This window comes from Podarcis vaucheri (assembly GCF_965113315.1).
Source record: "Podarcis vaucheri genome assembly, chromosome: 5".
Classification (NCBI taxonomy): Eukaryota; Metazoa; Chordata; class Lepidosauria; order Squamata; family Lacertidae; genus Podarcis; species Podarcis vaucheri.
In genome coordinates this window covers 12,252,207-12,264,677 of record NC_138763.1, presented here as the reverse complement: position 1 = coordinate 12,264,677, position 12,471 = coordinate 12,252,207, and the positions used below count along the sequence as shown (strand labels likewise).

Genomic DNA, 12,471 nt, shown 5'->3' with positions numbered 1-12,471 from the left:
CCCAGGCCGCTTTAAAGCTGGTCCAAGTGTTGGTTTGAAAAATCAAGTCATTCAAGTTCTCACTGTGTATTGGTTCTGCCTGTGCTTGCTGTTTCTTGTGGCTGAGGGGAAAATGTAAAGAGGCAGTTTGAGTATGATACAGAATTAAGTTTTTTTATTGAAGCAGAATGAGATGGCAGAGTCCTGAGAGGACAGACTGGACTGTACCGCTTCAAACTGCTGCTAAAAGATCAAGTTTTCAAATGTTCTCCCATGGTGTTTTTATTAAGTTGTACAGTCCATTCTATCACCTCAGGACTCTACCATATTATCCTGCTGCATGCATTTCTGCTTCTCTGGTAAACAATAGTTGATTTTATAAAGAGATTGTGGGGGAGGGGAGCATCTTTTTCTCCCTCATATCTCCCTCCTGTTCATTTTCTTCCTCTGTGTATTGTTACTTGATGAGAAAAGACATGTATATAATGTTAGTCAGTAACACACCATCAAGAAAATGAGTTCAACAGCCTGGATCTTCTGTTTTGGCCCCTAGAGACCCGAAAATGTAGAAGAGGAAGATGACTGGGTGCATTGCATCTAAAAACTACAGCTGAAACACACCAGGAAAATATCCTAATTTGATTTTTTGTAAGGGCGGGGAATCTCATTTTATATTTCCCTTATGTAAGTGTTTATAACATGTTCTAAGATGGCTGTTGGAAAATTAAACAGTATACGTTTTCTTTTTTTTAAGGAAAAACAGGTTGTAAAAAATACTAAACACTGGGTTGCATCCAGTTCGATTCAGCTTATGCAACAGGACTTCCTTTTCTTCTCCTTAACCCATGCCTGCCCCAAATTGCTGTGCAAAGTTCCCCGGTGTGATTGGCCCAAAACCTCTACAAGCGCAAACAGGATGGCATTGGTGAGAGCCAGTGTGGTGTAGTGGTTAAGAGTGGTGGACTCATAATCTGGTGAACCGGGTTCAATTCCCCGCTCCTCCACCTGCAGCTGCTGGGTGACCTTGGGCTAGTCACACTTCTCTGAAGTCTATCAGCCTCACTCACCTCACAGAGTGTTAGTTGTGGGGGAGGAAGGGAAAGGAAAACGTTAGCCGCTTTGAGACTCCTTAGGGTAGTGATAAAGTGGGATATCAAATCCAAACTCTTCTTCTTCTTCTTCAATAGCATTATAAGAACAAATCAGGGGTGTGGCCCCAGGCACACAATTTTTGAGGGGATGTGAAGCAGGCCACCCCTGCTTGGCCCAGCCCAGTGCTTCTCTCTGCCATCCAAGTTCTGCATTGGCTAACCAGGCTCCCCTATGCGCAGGCTGGCAGGCCGCTCAGCACGGCCCCACTTTGTTCTGGTGAGGGTGGGGCACTCTGGTGGCATTGGCAGTGAGGGCCAGGATGGGATGGACTCGTGTCTCCACCTCCCTCCCAGCACATGCCCGCCTGCCCCCGGGCACCAGCTGAGGAGATTTCACCCCTCCCATACCCAAGAATCTCCTGACCATCTCCTGATGGTCTCTGCTGACTCTCCACAGAGAAGAGGAGGCGTGTCCTGCCTATTTACTTATTCTGCCCAGCAACATATCTGTGTGTGTGAGTGAGAGACAGTCAGTCAGTGTATCGGAGAAAGTGAGAGTGTTAGAGATTCTAGAGATAAGATTGCTGCTAAGAGCAGCTGCAGACTCTCAGTGTAGCATTGATTTATGCTTAGAATGTTCAGCTCTGTATATAGTTTTGTATCATAGTTGTAGTTACAGAATAAAAGGAAGATATTCTACAGAGCTGCTCTCCGAGTGGTTTATACTCTGCAAGACTCTGCAAAACTCTGCTGCGCAACGACTGTAGTATTGAGACAGTGAATCCGGTGCTCTCAGCTCTAAGCTGTGAGTCCACAGCACTGTGACCTGTTCCTGCGAGAAGGAGGTCTCTGGCGGTGCTTCCCAGCTCACCTAGCCCAGTCGGGGTTGAGGTGCATGAGTCCAGTTGGCGCACTGGCTCTAGGGCAATGCTGACACCAGCAACCAATGCTACGCCACTGGAACAAATCATCATGAAAGCACAATAAAAAAGGACATCTGAAGTGGTCTCCAAAGCTACCTGGAGATGCCATGGATTGAGGCTGAGACTGTCTGCATGTGAAACAACTGCTCTACCACTAACCTACTGACCTATTCCCATAATATGGCAAACAGGGATAGACAGAAGGAAAGATGATAAAGGGTATTTCATCCAGAGCCATTTGTGGGGTATAAAGATTCCTGAACTCAGGTTCCGATGTTGTCTGATCCTTTGAATCTGGTGGAGGCATTTGACTTTTATGGAGGAAGGTTGTAGTAGAACAGAAAACTGCCATGTTTTTTACATGTGGCCCCGACCTTCCAAATCACCCAGAGAGCATCCAAGATGGTAAATATAGCATTCAACATGTCATGTCCTGTGTCAATACAAACTCATTTCTAACTGACAAGGCATGAAGAGCTTTGTTGATGGAGAAAAAAAACACTGTTTGTGGTGAGGTGACAGGCAGAAGTGTCAATTATTGCTGTGTTGAGAGGGGCAGAGATTCCAGTTGAGTGCTGTTAGCCAGCCAGAAGAAGTGACCTCTGTTGCCACTGCAAAATGCGTCAAACAATAGTGCGGGGGGGGAGTGCATGCCAAGACCATATAACACCAGTCCTGAAAGACCTACATAGGCTCCTAGTATGTTTCTGAGCACAGTTCAAAGCGTTGGTGCTGACCTTTAAAGCCCTAAACCGCCTCGGCTCAGTATACCTGAAAGAGCATCTCCACCCCCATAGTTCAGCCCAGACACTGAGGTCCAGCTCTGAGGGGCTTCTGGCGGTTCCCTCACTGCGAGAAGTGAGGTTACAGGGAACCAGGCAGAGGGCCTTCTTGGTGGTGGTGTCCACCCTGTGGAACGCCCTCCCAGCAGATGCCAAGGAAATAAATAACTATCTGACTTTTAGAAGACATCTGAAGGCAGCCCTGTTTAGGGAAGCTTTTAATGTTTGGTGTTTTATTGCATTTTTTATATTCTGTTGGGAGCCGCCCAGAGTGGCTGGGGAAACCCAGCCAGATGGGTGGAGCATATTATTATTATTATTACTATTATTATTATGCCATTGTAGGAAAAGCCTTGCTGGATCAAGGCAGGTAGCAATAGCAGGACTACTGGTAGCTGGTAGGACTACTGGAGATAGCATCCTTGTCCTCTTTTCTGCTTCACCCATCTAATTAAGAGGGGTGCCTTTGTAAGCAAGTCAGAGTCTGGAAACTTGGGGATTTGTAGTTCTTCCTTCTTCTGTTAATTTCTTCTGCTTGCTCTACCAGAGGGATGGGCAAGTAGTGGTCCTCCAGCTGTGGTTGGACTCCAACTCCCATCATCCCTGACCACTGGTCACACTGACTGGGGCTGATGGGAGTTGGAGTTCAACCACAGCTGGAGAACCACAAGTTCCCCATCCCACTCTACAGTAACTGCCAACACTAGGATAGGGTTGCTCTTCCACCATTACTTGGGCCACTGCAGAAGTTCGCAGGGGAAGTGCTATCCAAGTTCTTAAATGTTCCCAAAATGGTAGCTGTCATCCACTAATGCAGAAGCATTGCATTCCGCAGCTGACCTTGCAACTGCTCCTCTTTTATCAAGATGAACTTTATTTCCACCCCCACTGGCCCTATTCCTTATCATTGCTGGCTTACTGTAGCATTTGTGCAAAGTTATGGCTGCAGACTTGAACAGAGTGCAGTCAGGGCTGTCTTGAGCATATGCGGTGCCGGGGTGCAAAGATCTGCCCAGTGGCCCCCCCCCCCAGGTTGCCCAGTCCCAGGCACACAGGAGGGCGGAGCCGGCCGGCCGCCTCAGCGTCTTACTGGCTCAGTCGCCCCCAAACTCACAGCACAGAGCCACCCGCAGCAGAAGAGCCCATCACGGCACCCCAACCAATGGGTGGGCTCTTCCCCAGACTCAACTCTCAGGCCCTAGACTCTCAGCATGACGCCCCTGAGAGCCCGGCACCCGGGTGCCCCGCACCCCTAGCACCTATGGGTAAGACGGCCATGAGTGCAGCGTTGGCAACGTAGCCTAATTCTTTGTGAGTTCCACTGAAATGCCCCCTTGAGCTCAATGGGCTCACTCCCAAGTGACTGCACATAGGATTGTTGGTTTGGCTGGCTGTTTTCTGGAAATAAAATGATTTTTGGCAGGTGGAAGGGCGTTGTCTTTTGAGCCTAGAAACACGAGATACTTGTGTGCTTGTGCGCAGCTTGCGTTCCCTTCAATGAGACTTATGTAGGATATCACCCATATATGAAGTCACTGGCAGGATTTGAAATATAAGCAGCGGATTATTGGAAGATTTAACAGTAGTGGGTTTTGCACAATAAAAATATATGTGTTATAAAACAACTAATAAAAAGGAGCAAAAAGCAAACATCAGAAAAGGAGGAGTGGGAAGCCCAGAAGAAACTTTGTACGTCAAAAATATGTGTATGATGATAAATGCTTTGAAATTTTTTAAAATAAAAATGATATGGGAAAGAGAGAGATGACCTGCTTAATGGAAGGCCCAGGCAGAGGGCCTTCTCGGTAGTGGCACTCGCCCTGTGGAATGCCCTCCCAGCAGATGCCAAGGAAATAAATAACTATCTGACTTTTAGAATCCCTGTTTTGGGAAATTTTTAATGTTTGATGTTTTATCGTGGTTTTAATATTCTGTTGGAAGCTGCCCAGAATGGCTGGGGGAACCCAGCTAGATGGGTGGGGTAAAGGTAAAGGTAAAGGTACCCCTGCCCGTACGGGCCAGTCGTGTCCGACTCTAGGGTTATGCGCCCAAATTCACTTAAGAGGCCGGGGGCCAGCGCTGTCCGAAGACACTTCCAGGTCACGTGGCCAGCGTGACGAAGCTGCTCTGGTGAGCCAGCACCAGCGCAGCACACGGAAACGTCGTTTACCTTCCCACTATAAAGCGGTACCTACTTATCTACTTGCACTTTGACGTGCTTTCGAACTGCTAGGTGGGCAGGAGCTGGGACCGAAAGACGGCAGCTCACCCCGCCGCGGGGATTCGAACCGCCGACTATGCGATCGGCAAGTCCTAGGCACTGAGGTTTTACCCACAGCGCCACCCGCTGTGGGTGGGGTAATTTATATATAATTTTAAGACCAGAGCTAGATGTTAACGAAGACAGGAGTCTGCTGCTAACCATGGTGTCCCTACATTAATTCCTACTCCATAATAAAGGGTTGGGTAATCTTTTAAGAGTCCAGGGGCCACATTTTCTCATGCAGCCTTCTGGGGGCCGCCTACTAATGGTGGTTGTGGCCTGAGGAAAACAGGGGGTAGAGCAGCAGACTTGCCTTCATACAATAGGCTACATTCAAGCTATCCAAAGAGGGAGCCATTTGGGTTCTGTTTTTGGGGGGAGGGGAAGCCAAATAACAACAACAACCAGGGCCTTTTTTCAGCCGGAACTCAGTTCTGGCACCTCTCAGCTGGGTGCCATTGCCATTCTAAGAGAACAAGGCATTCATGGTGAGTTCTGGTTCCTCTTTTTCTAGAACAGTAACACTGGTTATAACACATCTCTATATGCTCTGCGCACAGAGACGCATCTCTGTCCCTGACAAAATTCCCCTCAGTGAAGGCCAGACCACTTAGTATCAAGGGCAGAGGGCAGGTTCAGCCCTCTCTGCTTCAGTTCTTAACTTTTCTCCCTAAGGTAACAGGCAATTTTCATTTATTTTATTTTATTTATTTAACAAAATGCACACACCATTGGATATGAATAATATGAATGGTTGCATTTGGGGACTCCACCGGGATGGGGCTAAACCCTCTCCCTGCCCCTGTTGAGTATCAAGCCAGCAAATATGCATGTCCTGTCTGGGTTCTATTTCTTGGTTACACTGAATTGTGACAGGATCTGGTTTTACATATGACCTTCATATTGGGTCTGTCTAGCCTAGAGTTGACTATTCCAGGGTGGGAACCCCTTTTGTTCAAACTAAGAGCCACATTCCCTTCTGGACAACCTCCTTGTGGGTCACAAGCCAGAGGTAGGCAAAGCCAGAGGCAACAAATGTGTTTTTTCACCCCTGTACAGAAGCCTAGTTTCTGCACACACCCCTCTCTATCCTCCATCCAAGCAGGCAAGAAGCATTCTCAGAATTCAAGGACACATTCCAGCCAGGCAATAATAATAATAATAATAATAGTAATAATAGTAATAATAATAATAATAATAATAATAATAATAATAATAATAATAATAATCGGCTTCCTCCCCCATGGCTGTAAATAAACAGATCAAACAAAATGAATTCTTACCAGTTATTTTCTTTAATAAACACAGCAAAGACAAAAGAAAGTGTCTACCCAGAATGGCGGTGCTCCCAATTAAGGCTTACACTCCCTCTGTCCCTGTTAGTCTACGTCGCTCCTGTGTTTGTAATCTGAGCTTGTACTCTCTGTGCTTTCTGTTCTGACACTTTCTGAGCGCTTCTCAACCATGGGCTGGGCGGAGGAATGCTGTCCAGAGACTGTGAATCTGTTAACCCTCTCTCTTCCAGTGTTTCTTCTCCTAGCTGTTCCCCATCCAGTATTTCCCAGCTTCTGCCTTCTGAACTATGCCCCTCTGCAAACCATTGTTCCAAATGTATACTGTCCTCCTGCTCCTGGGAAGATTCAGGAGCAGGAGCAGGGGGAGGGAGTGGCTCCCACCATTCCTCCTCAGTGCAGCCCTCCTCAGCACGGTCCCTGACATCTGGGGAGAATCTCAAGTCACAGGGAAAGACCTAGAGGGGCACATTATATCAACAGCCTTGAGGCTCCCCATCACTGATCCACTCTGACTGGCAATGGCTCTCCAGGGTCCCAGAGGGGGATCCTTCCCATTTCATGCTATCTGATTATGTTTTTAATAACAGCAAGAGGACCAAATGTGAGGTCTTCTTTGTGTAAAGCATGAGCTCTGAGTGCTGGTCCTTTCCTATGCAGACAGAGAAGATAAAGAGGTCCAAACTGACTAAGCAAAGCAACCCAGGGGCTACAAGACAGTTTACAAACTAGGAGCTTCTTGGGCGAAAATTTTCTGCAGATATTGGTCATTTTATCCTCCTTTGGCTGTGTGCAGATGTGAAAAAGTGGAGTCCTTTTAACAAGCAAATCTAATCTTTTCCATCTAACCTTGGAAGGAGAAAGCAATCACCCCAGAAAACCTGTGGAGCGACTCTCATTCGCTGAGTAATACACTAGTGAACTATCTAATGATCTCAAGATCTCTTTCTCCTAGCTGTGCATTGCGAAAGGCATCGATCATGCAGACATGTAAACAGGAAACTTCTGCAGCTAGGAATTGAGAGGCTGGGGTGGGTGGGAGTTAGCTGATTTTATTTCTGTTTTATCTTGTTCGGCAAGCTTGCAGGTCTTTTGGTTTCACGTCCAGTAAGTTGAGTACATATGTTGAACTTTCCCTGGGTAGGGATATAATAGATGAGATATAACAGAGGAGATATGATAGCCATCGTCAAATATCTAAAGGGCTGTCACATGGGAGATGGAGCAAGCTTGTTTTCTTATCCAGGCTAAACATACCCAGTTCCCTCAACCGTTCCTCATAAGACATAATCATCTTGGTTGCCCTCCTTTGGGCACATTCCAGCTTAGCAATATCCTTCTTAAATTGTGATGCCCAGAACTGGACACAGGACTCCAGTGTGATCTGACAAAGGCTGTGACTTCCCTTGATCGGGAGATTATACTTCCGTTGATGCATCTTAGAACATTGCTGCTGCACCATACCATTGACTCATGTTAAGCTTGTGGTCTACTAAGACTCCTAGATCCTTTTCACTTATTTCAATTATGTATCGTTTGTGGACTGAAAGCAACAATAGTGAATACCGATTCACATGGGATGGATACGCGAACAGACATTTCTTCTGTTTTTGTCAGTATTCTCTGACATCCCTACCTTGGGTACATATGCTTATGCAAAGGAAAGTGTGTGATATAGATAGATAGATAGATATAGATAGATAGATAGATAGATAGATAGATAGATAGATAGATGATAGATAGATAGATAGATAGATAGATAGATAGATAGATAGATAGATAGATATAGATAGATAGATAGATAGAACTTTGGGTGGTAAAAGTTGAGATACCGGTATGCATATATTGATAAAAGTGCTGTGAGTGGCAGCACAAGATGGTGGGCATTGTCACACACGAAAGCATTGTATATACACATACACACATATAATATATACAGCCACACCCCTAGGGAGAAATCGTAGCATCATGGTATAGGACAAACTTTGCATACAGAAGGTCCCAGATTCATTCCTGGCAATCTGTGCTGCCAGTAGTAGACTGTGTGGTGGGGCAGAGCCACCCCTTGAACCCCAATTTCAAGTGAATTCTTCTGATTTGTTTATTCATTTTTATCTGCAAAAACAAAACAAAACATGGGTTGTAGAAAATGAATTGAAGAGCCATTCCACTGAGTAGTCTATTTGCACTAACCCCCCCCCCCGACCCCCGACCTAGGAGCCAGCCCGTAAATAAGGAGACACGACAATGATGTATGGGATTAAATTAGGCCACAGCTTTATTGATTTCAGATGTAGGAAACCTTGGCTTAAGCATTGCACGGCATGCCTCTCAGCCCCAGGTGGGTCTGAGGGTGCGCAGGGCAGACAGGTGTTGTGAGGGAGACTGTAAAACGAGAATTTACACAGCGTGCCCCGCCACTTCACCTGAGCTCGACCTTACACCGCTGCTCAGGGCCAGTGACTCCTGCAATCAACCCTTTAATGGGCCCTGCAAACACCTCCGCATGGGGGTGCATAATAATGCTACCCTCCCATTCTGAAAATAGACTATAGGATACCATCCAAGGCCTAAAACCGCCCAAGTTGTGACAATTGCTACGCAGGGGAAATTCCTTCCCAGATCTGGGAAACAGCAACCATTGTGAGACCGTAGCAATGCCTGCAAACCTAGGAAGGAAAAGGTTAGCCTGCAAGAAAAGCACATCAAAGTTAGAGGGAGGGATGGTGGGTGACGCTCCGAAGACCGACTGGGGAGGTGGTCGGTTGGAGCCTTCCCTACCTGGCCCCTGCTCCACCCCCCAGCCAGCAGCCAATTGGCTAGCTGTGGAGGGGGCGGAGCAAATGCCAGCAAGCAAAAGGGGGTGTCAGCCGGGCTAGGGAAGCCCACACCGGGTCACAAACCCCACCCACCGCTTTAATGGGTGAGCAGTAATTGTATATCTCTCCTGCCCAGACTGTGACAGCACGAATATCCCACACAAACTTCCTTAAAGACTACGGACAGTGCAGATAACAGTTGGCTAGTCTTTATGTCAGATAACATATGTGACAAGGCAATATGAAGTCTATTGTAGTTCTCCCAGTAGTAAGTCAATAGGAGTGAATCTTCCTTAAATCCAGGCATCTTTCCATAATTGATTTGCGGATCATAGCTTTGACACTGTAGAGTTCTAGCAGGAACACATTTCAGTTTCTCCCACCGTGACCTGGGTTAAAAGGACATCTCAGCAAGCAGAGCATTTTCAGTGCAGCAGGGGCTTGGGGACCCATCCGTCAGAGACCTGACAAGCAGCGCTGATGGGGAGAGTCCGGAAATTTCAGGTGTTTGCAGTTTGTTGGAAATACATGTTGTGACTATTCCTGTTTCGTTGCACAGGTTGAACTTCAGCATAGAAATTGCCAGATGCACCCTGGTATTTTTCTTGACGTATATAGCAATTGCAAGTCTGTGACATCACAACTGTGTGGGGAAAGTTTGTGGGTGTGAATGTAATTGCTGTTATTGCCTCCCGCCCCCTGCAGGCCCTGCGGCAGCTCCGCCGCCCGTGGATCGTTTGGTTCATCCCTCCTGCAACATATAGAAACAGGCTAGAGAGTTAATGATGCTAACTGAGAGCGACTGATAGGAAATAAACACTAGCCAGTCTATCAGAGACAGCACCGTTAGGGTGAATGAACCATTGGCCCATGAACCTCAGTCTGCCCCGGCGACAGACAAATCGATCCATTTCCAGTTCTCTCAATTTCCCACTTCTTCGGTATTAAGTTCCATTCTCGCACATCCGCGTGAAAATTCATCAGCATTTCAATGCTAAAGTATTCCAATACCAACAAATTCCATTGGCTTCCATTTAGACCTTATATAACCCCTGTTTTAAAGTAGCTGCACAGGTTGCTAGTTCTTTCCCAGGCCCAATTCGAGATGTTCACATTAGGGTTTAAATCCCTAAACGACTCATGCCGCGAATATCTGAACAACTGCTTCCTTCCTTCCACCAATCTTTTCTTGGAGACAGGAGCCTGAGGAAATGGCGGCAGAAATAGGAGGCTGAACATAGACCAGAGTTGGGGAGTCTTTGGTCCTCTGGATGTTGTTGAATTCCAGCTCCCAACATCCCTGATCATTGGCCATGCTGGCTGAGGCATGATGGGAATTGGAGTCCAACCACATCTGGAGGTTCAGAGGTGTCCCCTTCCCTGATATAGGCCCATTCTTTAGACCCAGGGAATCCACATGCTTCTTCTTTCCTGGCCACAGAAGGCAGAAAACAAGGGAAGTAATCCTCCACAGCTGCCAGTATTTGACCCAGGAATCCTGGGAGCTCAGCTGTGGCCATAACAACACCGTCACTGTCTCAGGCTACTTCTGAAGCTATCCATCTTTGGCCTTGAAGGGCCAGTGACGACCGTGTAGAATCAAGGCCTTTTCACTTAGATCCTTCAGCTCACAGAAGCACCGGGGAGAAGGTTGCATGCGCCCGACCTTTGGGTACGGCTGTGGTGATGTCATTAGTGTTACCATTTTACACAAGATTAGGCATGTAATTGCGTGTTAAATGGCGGAGGTGGCTGCGGCTCACCCTTGCTAATGAAGCAGGCAGCATTAATGATGTCGCAGATGGACAGCTTGAAGGCACTGGGGGGGGATTAGACATAATGAAGCCCTTCTCCTTCATAAGAGACTCTTCCCTGAGCAATTGCTGTCATTGTCCCTTGTTTGGTCACCTTGCTACAACATTGCATTGCGCTAAGTAGGAGCACAAGGCAATCTTTCATAGATACTGAAAAGTGATCCAGAGAAACAATTTGGAATGGGGATCCAAGAGTCATGGGAACTGCTTTTCCTCTGGAAACTCTATGCATATCAAACCAAAGCTAGTACTCCATCATCTTCAGGGCCTATACTCTTAGAGTGAAGATAAATTGCCGTCCAGTCACTCTTCCCTGTGAGAACTCTGCTGGGAAAAAATGACCTGGCAAGATAGCAGAGTAGCGGCAGCGGTCCTGCTTCCGTGTGAGAATAGGGATAAATCAGGTCCAGAGACAGTCCGTTCTAATCTCTAGTAGCTTTATTTACAGAGCAATAAATCAGTCAGACACCATCGGAACTTTCCGGCATCTTTGTGCTTTTCCAAAAGCACTCGCCCAGCAGCCTCTAAGTTGGGCTGCTTCTCTGTCCGTTGCAGAGACAGATCTGAAGAGCGTCAGAACAACATCCTGTGACGCACTTCTCGGCATGGAGCTCCTCCCAGCTCCTCCCAGAACCAGATACAGGACACCAGTGAGTTTTAACCCTGTTAGTTCCAAACTCCACACCCCCTCTTGTCCTGCATCTGGAGACAACAGTCAACAATGCTTTCCCCATACACAGACTCTCACAGAACTCCTCGTGCTTCTGGAAGGTTAACGGTTTTGTGAAACCATCAGCGAGGTTCTTTGTTGAGGGACAGTATTTCAGAGCAACTAGCCCCTCACGAACGCTCTGACATACATTCCGGAAACGTATGTCCAAATGTTTGGTCCTCGCCTTGAATTGTCCCGTCTCAGCCAATTTGAGGCAAGGTTGATTGTCTTCATGCACCACAACGGGCAGACAATTCTCTCCACAGATTTCCTTGACCAAACACACATAGAACTCCAGCTCTCTGCAAGCATCTGATAGCGCACTGAACTCGGCTTCAGTAGATGAAAGCGCTATGAGACTTTGCTTCCGGGACCTCCACCCAACTACTGAGTCCCCAAACTTCACCACTAGCCCTGACACTGATTTGCGATCTTCAGAGTTAGCCCAATCCGAATCCACAAAGCAATTCAGCTTTACTTCTCCTTGAGCTGGCAACCTAAGACAAAAGTCTTTGGTTTCCTGCAAATACCTCAGAACTCTCTTGATGCCATTCCAGGCTTGCACACTGGGGTTTGATGCCTCTCTGCTGAGCAGATTGACAGCAAACGCAATGTCTGGTCTGCTCCACTGAGACAAGTACAACAAACTCCCTAGGGCTGACTGAAACACTTCAGTATTTTCAAACGCAGCGCGTTCTACTTGCTGAAATTCCTTTACGTATCCAGCCTCCATGGGTGACCTGGCACCTGCACAATCAGACATCCTGAACTTCTCAAGCAACTGTTCAATCTTACC

General features: G+C 47.0%; 1 protein-coding gene across 8 annotated transcripts in view; it reads left to right on the top strand.

Moving 5' to 3' along the window:
* The window catches only part of KCNMB2 (potassium calcium-activated channel subfamily M regulatory beta subunit 2), a 314,437-nt gene that overhangs the window by 269,977 nt on the left and 31,989 nt on the right, over positions 1 to 12,471 (top strand). The window contains exon 1 of one of the 8 annotated variants that reach the window (XM_082224610.1): positions 6,446 to 7,236. The exons of the other annotated variants lie outside the window; for them this stretch is intronic. The gene's annotated coding sequence lies outside the window, so the exon portion shown is untranslated. Of the gene's footprint in view, positions 1 to 6,445; positions 7,237 to 12,471 lie in introns of those variants that run through there. 8 annotated transcript variants of the gene reach the window in all.